We start from the raw sequence: 10,991 nt of genomic DNA, 5'->3' as shown, positions 1-10,991 counted from the left end.
AATATACTTAGTTTTTTTTTTCCCCGAGCTCTAGCACGATCCTTGAGGTCGTTCTAATTTATTATGCTATTCTAGGGCTGTAAATGAGTCGAGTTTGAGCGAGTTACCCCTAACTCGAACTCGGCTCATTTAATAAACGAGCGAGCCAACTCGAGTTGAGATGATAATAACGAGTTGTAGAGCCAACTCGAACTCAGCTCGTTATCAACTCGAGTTAGCTCACAACTCATTTATAACTCGTTTAACCAGTGATAATATTACAACACAAGTTCAAACTCAGCTCGTTATCAACTCGAGTTAGCTCACAACTCGTTTATAACTCGTTTAACCAGTGATAGTATTACAATACAAGTTAAAACATATTTTACACGAATCTCAAAGCACAAATAACAGTCTAGAGATTTGGGTTTGATTATTTTGTAATTTATTGTGACCAATACTATGTAACTTTATGTAACTCGAGTTATAAATGAGCGAGTTGGGGTCAACTCGAACTCAGCTCATTTATTAAACGAGTTGGCCAACTCGAGTTGTAAATGAGCCGAGTTAAACGAGCTGTAAATAAGCGAGTTACGAGTTCGAGCTCTTTTGCCCAGCCCTATCAGCCATTCCGTGTCTGTTAACTGTTAACTATTTGTTGTGAGGTTATTTTCTGCTCCAGTTTAGTTGGGCTTCAACTTTAAAGTTAAAAACATTGAGGTTGTCAAAACTGAGGGCCTGTGAGACCCTTATGGGCCGATATGAAACACTAACACCTTGTTTGGATGGAGAGTAGAGGACGGGAGGGAATGGAAAGAAAAGAATTTTTTTCATCAAATTGTATTTGGTTGACAGAATTATGTCGGAGGTGAATGATACAAGAGGTGAAAGGTTTAACCTTGTATCATTGTAATCAATAGAATCGGTTTCCCTTCTAATTAGAAGTGTAACAGATGAAAATAAATTTTGTTACAAATATTTTTAGAAAAAATAACACAAATATCCAAACCTACATCTTAGCAATATAATTCTCATACAAGTTTTTTGTCACAAACCTACAACAGCCATTGAATTTCAAATTAATATTCTAAATTTTAATTAACTAAATAAGACAGAAAAAAAAGTTAAATTTATTTTCTCTCGTTAATGATCTAAACACGAAGAAGTTAAATATGTTAATCTTTTTTTCTCTTCCATTTCATTATTTTCTATTCTTCATCTCCCCTTTCTTTCTCTACTCTCCATCTAAACAGGGTGTAAAAAGTTAATAGTTGTCGAGTGTAGGGGTGCTCAAACGATCGGTTCGGTTGAAACCAAACTAATATAGTAAAATCAAACTTTTTATTTATTTTCAAAATAGAACCCAACTGAACCGATATAATCTATCAACCAATCAAAAACCGAACTGAACAAACCGAATTGAATTTTAGTTTGTTCGGTTCAAACCGAAATATCTACTGGTACCAAAAAATATTGAAATAAGAAATGTGGAAATGTGAGGTCATTCGGACAAAAATGTTGAAATTAAAAAAAAAACTTTTAAAAAATTTGCAAACCCAAAACCAGTGTTTTAAAATGCGGCCGCATATGCGTATGCGGTCGGCAGCTGTGTTCAGAATGCCCATGCGGTTTTTTCATGCGGTTTTTCCATGCGACCGCATATGCGGTCCGAATATGCGGCCATGTAGTTTTCCCATGCGGTTTTGATAATTTGATTGTATTTTAATTAAAATTTATATTAAAAAAATCAAAAAATTATTGTTGGTTATGTTATTATGTGAAAATAAATTCAAATATATGAATATGAATATATATATATATATATATATACACGTGAATTTTTATTTTAAAATTCGCATGAAAATCCGCATACCGCATATGCGGTATGCAGTGGCCTTCCGCATGCATGAACAAAACCGCATTTTAAAACACTGCCCAAAACAACAAAATGTTGAAATAAGAACAAAAAGAATCCAAAAAATCGATAGTCTTTGGCCTTTTCCTTCCCATCTCCCCTTGTCAAAGATGGGAAATCACTTGAGCAGTTGAGCAGTTGAGCTTTTACCTAGCCAATTTTGATTCTTCTTGAGACGAATGAGGGGAAAAAAGAGAAAATAAAAAATTAAGGGGGCTAGAACTTGGGAAGCACGATGCGACAGAGGGGTGGGAACTGGGAGTTTAGGTTTACGCGATTTGACTTCCTTAAGTTCGGTTGGTTCAGGTACTTCCGTTTTTAAGAATTCTAAACTGAACGAAATTAAAAAACCCGAACAATGCTAAAAATTGAACCAAAAAGATCCATTTAAACTGAACAAACCGAACAAACCGAACAAACCGAACAAACCGGACTATTTGAACACCCCTAATCGAGTGCATTAAGTGGTTTGAAACAGAGGATATGAATTCTTGTTGGATGCTTATTCTTTATAGTGTCTAGTATCACATGGTAGATTCCACTACTTTACGATTTTATGGTTTCAGATTAATTTAAAAATAGTGTCTATTTGATATAACTCAGGAATCAATATTATTTGTACTTTTATATATTATGAATTTTCAAAATATGGAAAGTTTCAAAACCGAAATAACCGATCCGACTGAACTTTTATATATTATAAATTTGATTTCTTAATGCTCTGATTTATTTCTTAATCAATTGCTTAAATACTTCGGTTTATTTCTTAATATCTGAATTTATTCTTAATACCCCGGTTTGTTTCTTAATATGCTTCGGTTTATTATAAATCAATTTTTTTAAATAAACAAATTAATATATTTCGGTTTAAACCGAACAAACCGAAATAAAACTTTGATTTAGTTCAGTTCGATTGCAATACTAATTCAATTCGGTTCGGTTCTATTTTTAAAACCGAATTATAACTTTGATTTACCTAATTCGGTTCGGTTTCAACCGAACCAAACCGATGAACACCCCTACCAGCAGCGAAGGACGCGAACTGGAATTCGTATCCTCTGCATTAACTCAAAAGAAAGGGAATCTAATATTGATCATCCGATCTGCTTTAAGATTTGTGCAGACTAAATACGCACTAATATTAAAGGTCCCCTCTCCCTTTATCCTCCTCTCTACTCTGATCTAAACCCTAGAAAGGAATTCTCTTGCCGCCATAGATTCGTATAAAAAATGAATCCGTAAAAATTTCTCTTCCTTTCGGTTAAGTGCGATCTGTAAAAAAAGACGAAATTCGAGAGCACATTGAAGTGGATGAACAGCAAAGCGAGTGGAGCGCGGAAGCATGAAGTTGTCAATCTACAATCCGATTCTACTAAGGTACAAACTAATTCGATTCTATAAATTCTTAATTACATAGCTAAGTCTCTATGGGAATTTTCAAATGGTTTGAAAATTGAAACCCTGAAACCAATTTAGCTATATAACGCATCATCTGTGTTGACTTAATTTGGAGATCAAGCTTTCTTTGAAGTTAAAAGAATTTCCAGCTTTGCTTTAATAGGTTGGTTTCCGTCTTCTAGCATAAAAATCGTATGAGATCAGTACTGGCTGATCCTTGAATTAAATCTATTCAGTGTTTTTCTTCTTCTGTAGCGTTTGTGGTGCCAAGATCATCCAAATTTATAGTGATTCAAATAAATTCAACTTCTATTAATGCAAAAATAAATACATTTACTGACTACAAATCCACTATTGATGAAGTTCTGTTGCATCCTAGTTCAATGATCATATCCAATTCTCCAGTAAGAAGAAAAGGAACCACTAACCTGCCCTTAATTTGAGATTGAGAAAAAAAAAATAACAAAGAAAACAGAAAAAGAGTTACTCATATCCACTGGCGGATCAATGTAGAAATTGGGGTAGGCACTTGCCTACCCTTGGGTTTGAATATTTTATTTCGATCCAGTACTAATTGTTCAATGTGTCTACCCCTGGTTTGATGTAGTGCCTACCCCTGGTTCGAGGTAGTCCAATTTTAGAACCGATTCCTTTTGAGTTTTGATCGATTCTGCGTACTTTGTCTTTTTTCGGATATGCGATACTCTATTTTGTAAATATAATGAAAGAGAAGAAGAAAACAAGAAAGGTCTGACGGTGAGACCTATTATTACAATTTTAAGGAAATTTGTCGATTGAACTTTTTGTGCCTTTTATTATTCAATACTTGTAATTTGATTAAATTTTTATCTGAGCTTTGACTTTGATTTGCTAATTAGCTAACACCAGTTCCAATTTGAATTGTGCCAAACAAATTTTTAATTACCTTCGAAAAAAATATTTCAATGCTGTATCATTTAACTTTAAGATTATAACAGATTTTATAATATATATAATTATAGAGATTGAGTTAAAATTATAGTTAATGGGTTTGAACCTGATTAGCTATTTGAAACCCGATTAGTGCCATACCCTAACAGAAATCCGGGATCCTCCAATCTCATAGTTTTTTAACTTAACTCATTGATCTTGTGAATATCAGAAAACTTAGAATCAACCTTTGCAGTGCTACCATTATTGGAACCCTTCTAAACTAAATGATGTGGGTCCATCTAAACCTTCTTTCAACTGGAGATTTGGAAGTACCATTCTATTTTTCCTGGTGCCATTGTTCAGTGAACAGAAGAGACTTTTGTGATTTCCTGTACAAATCATAATAAAGTTCCCTTCTCTTTTATGGGAAAAGGCTGAGTCTTCAGTCATTCTCCAACTTACAAAATAAGAAGAGTTCCTCCAAACAAAATAAGAGCTAAATTCATTTGCAAATCTTTTTCGTGATTTTCATTATTCAACATCCCCTCCCCAAACTTCTACCATAAATTCAAGAAGTACAAACTCATATGTGGCTGCTAGTTTTGAACTGTCTCTAGTAGAATTAGCTACTTCATGGCTACTTCATAGTGTATTTTTTCCTTACTGACTTGCTATCCTTGTGCAAATTTTTTTGGCACATATGACCATCCTGTCTGTGACAATTCCATTTTCTATTTTCACTCGGTATTATATATGTTGTACCCATACTCTATAGCCAGTGGACCCTACAGGGCAGTGAGCCCCACCTAGCACAGGTGGTGGGTGAAATGTTGGGAAAAGTATAGGAGCAGCATATATTTCCCATACTTATAAGTATGAATATACATGTAATTCCTTTAACTACTCTTGACTGATTGATATAAAAGGTGCTTACAACAGTAAGTTTGCCTCTGTGAAGAGCTCTTCTCAGTCATTCTTTAGAAATAAGATCCTATCTTTTCCCTGTTTTTATCTGAGAATAAATGGAGAAATTTCATACTGTCACTGTTGCAGTTTATAAAGTCAAGTGGATCACACAACAATGCAGCCTCAAGTTGAGAATGTTGTATCTCATAACAAAATCTAAATGATTTAAATGTCCATTGCTTCTTTCTCTCGGACTGGCTTTGCATAATTCCTTGCAGAAGAAAAGAGAGAATTAAATTTCAATGGGTGAAAAAAAGCTGCAGTCTGGTGTAAAGAGATCTCAGCCTCTCTCGTTCTCCAGCTATGACTTGGGCTATGGAGAATTTCCATTTTCCTCCCCATCTGTACTCTTTCAGATTTTAAATATCTTTCCCTCTTATTTTGAGAAAAAAAATATTTTGTGCTTTATTTCATTGATCTCAGTATTTTTCTGTTTCAGATGAAGTTTTCTTATCTTTTAACCTTACGTGGATCTATTAGGGGATCTTGTCTGTTTCTCAACGATATTTTATGTTTTATTATATTTTTATTCTTTTCTTTTCGTTTTGTTGTCCTCCTAACTTGTAGATACCGTGTAGCATGGGACTAACTTGGTCCATTAAAAATGGTACCGATCAACTACATCAATTCATTTCAAAACTAAGTGTAACTGTTGTTTAGTGAGAAGTTGGCCTTAGCCTAGGTAATTTTAATATGATACTTTTTAAGTCTTTCGAAATTAAGCCTTAAATCCAGTGATTCTTAAGCCCAAGATATGTCATATTTAAATCTTAACCAAGACTAACTTGAGTCCAGTTTTGAAGCTCTGCCTGTGCTTCATTCGGCCCAAAAAGCTATGGTCAAGTTAAATTTGGGCTGGCCCAAAACAGGACTGTATTGTATCTTCTTCTTTAATACAAACATAATAGGCCATTTACTAACTACAAGAATCAGATCAAACGAAAGAACACGAATCAACAAAGGAGCATATTACATATAGGCAATGTTTTTAAAATGCGGTTTTATTTATGTAGGCGGAAAATCACTGCATACTGTATATATAGGTTTTAATGTGGATTTTAGATATGCAGATTTCAAAATAAAGAACATGCAAAAAAATATATTCTAAAACAGTTAATTAACCCGTTCATACAACAGCTCGTTGCATGACATTTTCAAAAAAAAGCGCAGCCAAAATTTTATTATACAACAATCCATTCATACAATTTCATAACCATCTGTAATGAGTGGTTCCAGTGCAGCAGCCCATCAAATTTCATAACTATTCATACAAGCCCAGCAGCTCCAGTGCATCAGCAGCGCCCCGGCAACAGTCCGGTTTATACTTCCTCATTTAGGCCCACATTTTTAAACAATTAAATTCAAATACTGGAGCGCCTATAAAAGAAGCCGGGGAGGCACTGGAGAACTTACCTGGACAGATCCGGAACTTAGATAATGGGCCTTGAATATTTTCGGTACCGGTAATGAGTTCTGAATATTTTTCAAATATGTTTTCAGCATGGATATATGCGGTACGCAACACCTATTTAAGAACAACAGATTATTCATAGATCAAAATATTTTTTTTCCTTGGGTAGATGAGAAGGAAAGATTATAAAATAAAATAAAAAAAACACCCATTATTATGACTGGCTATGGTACATGCAGCTGCTCCTAGTACAATCTGCAGTGTGATTTATGAAAGAAATTATGTTAAATTCAACTCTCTAATTACCAATTACATTTTAATTAAATTATGGGCAATATAGCTAGTGAAAGCAATCACATCAAAAAGGCTTGAGTGTCTTCCGGTTTTAATTTGATCTAATATTTACCAATTGCATTTTCTTACTCTGGTATCATAAAATTTAATAAGAATAAAAAAGCTGGATAGTATCATTATTCTACCACTACTATACATGCATGCTTCAAGCTTCTTGGTAGAGTGGAATAACCGGTGGAAAGAGTCATTTCCACTCTTCTACTTAGAATAGTTGAAGTGCATCATCAGCTTGAGGTATTTTATGTACCCAATCTTGCCTGGGACAAGAAATCAGGGTTCTGGAAAAGATATTTTTGGGACAAAAATACTCTTAATTTGTTTAGTCTAGAATCTAGATAAATCAAAACATTGCTTGCACTGTCATCCAGCAATAATACAAAGGGACACAAAAGTCAGGCTGCTCTCTCTCTCTCTCTCTCTCTGCTTTAACAATGTGCTCCAATGAAATGTTCGATAGATGGCCTACGCCGTATATGGCATACTTGTTCACCTCCATCTCGAGAGCTGTATAGACCATCTGATCCACAATATGCTATATTGCGTTCTGTGGTAAAAAGAAAAATGAAAAAAATAACATTGGTCTGTTTAGTTTAGTTTCGGATAAATTCAGATATAGGTTTGAACTTCGAGTAGAACAGTGTTCTTAAGCTCACCAAATTTTTTATGAACTTAGCTCAAAAATCTATTAAAATAATTTCGAGCCAGGAATCTAAACATTTAAAACCAATCTATTTTATGTGTATACATTTACATATCAAATTTATAAATTTTGAATTAGTTTGGTATAAAGTCAAATTTTCAAAAAAAAAAAAAAAGTTGTTGCTTGACTTCATATTAAATTAATTTAAAATTTTAAAAAAATGTTATATAAACGAATCACTTGTAGAGGAGATCGACTTCAATAATCTTGAATTTATTGTTTCAAGTTCCGATATATTTTGAAATTAAAGAACTTGGCGAGCTAAAGAATATCGTAGTTCTACTCTTGAACTTGTGAAAAATCAAATTATCTCTAAACTTACATTCCATTAGATTGATTTTTAGGTTATTCTACAAAATTCAACTTCATCCATTAATTTTCAATTATATTAAATCAGTCCTTTACAAAAAATTAAGTTGACCCCTCTAGCTTGGTTCATTTTATCAAATCAGTCCTTCAACTTAGAGGTCAATTTTGTCATCTATATACACTATACCTGGTGGTGACAAGAATAAAATTCTTATATTTAAGCAAAGCCGGAAATGCTTATACAATAGATTAACTTAACAACATTAACAACCGTAAAAGACAATATATAATTTTAAAATTCATCACATAAAATATAATCTAAATCTTAGATTACATCATATACATAAAAATAATGAAATTTAATGTACAATTTACCATTCGTCATATAACAAGAAAATTATAATGACATATATTTTACCATTCATCATGTAACAAGTTATAATGACATACTTAACAGTATATATAATAGAATATCCAATTATATCGAAATTGTGTGAAATTTATACACTAATGTAAAAGAACATTAATTGTCTATACCTTTTTTTTGTTATAAATTTCTTTATCTCGAAAAAATTACACAATAATAATCAAAAGCTTTTATCTCAAAAAAAATTACATAATAAAAATCAGCTTTGGATTCAAATTCAAATAGAAGTACATTATGAACAATAAACGAAAGTTGAAAAACTACACTCCCATATTTCAATCTAAAAAAACCATACTATACAAAATGCCAAAACAACAACGTAAATAGGGCAAATTTTACAGTTTCATATTAAGGTGTAAAGAGTCCAGTTTACTCCTAGATGCGCTAATAATAGAAAAACTAGTATTATACTCGTGCGTTGCAACAGAGACATATTACAAGAAACAAATATATCAATGAAAATAATAATTATCTAAAAATTAAAACACATGTTAATAAAAAATTTATATGATTATGTATTTTTAATTAACTTTAATCGTGATCTTTGATAACAATTTGATGATGTGCTTATTTTTTTATTTTTAAGTACCAATGATATCAAATAATAGCTCGATTCAAATCAAATATCATATAACAATTCAATATCAACATATAATATGATATCAAAAAATATAAATAAAAAGTGTATCGTGTGTATGTATAGGATATGTACACACACATATTATAAGAAAAATATATATTTACACACACGTTCCAATTTATATTCTTCTTTGTTTCCAATTTAGAACATACACACACACATTGATATATTATATATCGAAAATATATTCTAAATTATCCACACCAATATGTATAGAAACAAAGAAAGAAAAATAAGAAAATTAAAAAATAATGATTTCCATTGTGATCCGTATAGAAACGAAGAAATAAGTAAATAAATAAGAAAATGAAAACGGATAAATATATTGCTAAATTTCAGAATTTATTCAATTTTAATTGTAACATATCGTGTGACAGTATATGGGGTGAGTATGTTTTTAACTAAATGTAGACTTCTATACATAAAACAGATGCATTTAATCAAAATAAGACAAAATATGTAATTGGAGAGCTGAAATCAAATCCGAAGCTTCATCTCTCAATCGTAGCCGTTGGCAGATCGGAAACCTAACGTGCTTAATAATATAATAATAGAGATATAATAGTAATTCTACACATTTGATGATAGTTTATTCTCATACACGGTTATAACAAAATCTACGTATCTTTAAAGCCACTGACCCTAAAAAAAAAATAAAAAATAAAAAATAAAAAACGAAGCAAAGCAAAATAGACATAGTAGTCCAACAATCTATTGCCGAGACTATTAATGACAATCACACAATATTTTTGCATACTACAATTTTAACTTACTAATAAACTCAACCTCGCTGAATTCTATATTTTGAAACAAAAAAAAAAGATAGTATACTACAAGTTTTACATACCAATAAACTTCACCTCGCTGAATTCTATATTAAGAAATAAAAAGCTTCATCTCCGTGGTTTAGTTTTGGATAAATTCAGATTTTGGTCTCAACTTTCTTAGAAAACTTTAATTATCTTTGAACATTCTCCAAAAAAAGATAAAGTTGAACCTAAATTACCAGTTGCATCACATTAATCATTCAACTTTTAGAAAAGTAAATTAATCCTTCAACTTCTCTAAAATTAATCAATCTTTTTGAAGATCAAGGACTATTTGAGTTTTTTTTTTTTTTTTTTAAATTTTCAAAGACTAACATGATGCAAATAGAAGTTCAGGACTAGGTATTTTTGAGAAAAATCAGACACTAAAATATAAATTCTCCATTCAATTTTCGAAATCTTTTTAGGATGAAACATAAATCAAAACCTTGTTAAGAGAAAAGGTCCACAGATTCAAAATTCCATAAATTCTCAATCTATTATTAATCTTAAGGTTGGTGTTCATATCTATCAGTATTTGCAATTGAGAGTTGTGGCTTATTTTCTTGTGGTATTTTCAATTGAGAGTAGTAGCTTTCTTGAATTGACCGTATGATGTAAACTATGGAAACCGAATTGATATGATACAATACATCAATTTAAAAGCTATGATAGCAGTTGATCTGTTTTGATTTAAATCGGAAGATGTAATTACAGATAACACAGAAATCAGCAAGGTTAAGGTTAATAGCTAACAAATATAGTATGCAAAAATACAAATATAGTATGCAAAAATGTTGCATGATTACCATTACTTACGGTCCAACCATCTTGGCCGGTTTCTCATCACCTGAAGAAGCATTCTTTTCAACCTCTTCCTCGCGGTAAATGAAAAACAAATAAAACCCAGCAAAAATGGTACTAAGTGACATAACCCAGACAATAATTGCCACTGCAAGCGGCATCAAGGCAGCCACTCTGTAGGAGAACATTACTGTAAGGAACGTTGAGAGGCACCATACAGCAATTTTGAGGTGATATCTCCTTGGAGAATTGCGAGGTGTTTTCTCAAACATCTGAAGGCAGAGGAACAGGAGGAGGAGATCGAGGAATGTAGAAACTACAAAGGCCACTGCCCAAGGATCATCACGGGATCGATGAATCGCCATCCCTG

The 10,991-nt window shown here is 32.2% G+C and overlaps 2 long non-coding RNA genes across 2 annotated transcripts; both read left to right on the top strand.

Annotated features, from left to right (window-relative positions):
* Positions 1–3,051: 3,051 nt before the first annotated feature.
* Positions 3,052–5,707, top strand: LOC144547137 (uncharacterized). The gene is made up of 2 exons (XR_013509013.1): positions 3,052–3,271; positions 5,258–5,707. It is a non-coding gene; the product is annotated as an uncharacterized LOC144547137 (long non-coding RNA).
* A 2,530-nt stretch (positions 5,708–8,237) lies between these two features.
* On the top strand, positions 8,238–9,882 carry LOC144547138 (uncharacterized). The gene is made up of 2 exons (XR_013509014.1): positions 8,238–8,372; positions 8,414–9,882. It is a non-coding gene; the product is annotated as an uncharacterized LOC144547138 (long non-coding RNA).
* The last annotated feature ends 1,109 nt before the right edge of the window (positions 9,883–10,991 follow it).

Source organism: Carex rostrata, chromosome 31 (assembly GCF_964058835.1).
Source record: "Carex rostrata chromosome 31, lpCarRost1.2, whole genome shotgun sequence".
NCBI classification, from domain to species: Eukaryota; Viridiplantae; Streptophyta; class Magnoliopsida; order Poales; family Cyperaceae; genus Carex; species Carex rostrata.
Note: the sequence above shows the minus strand (reverse complement) of the source record. Positions and strands in the feature narration are given on the sequence as shown.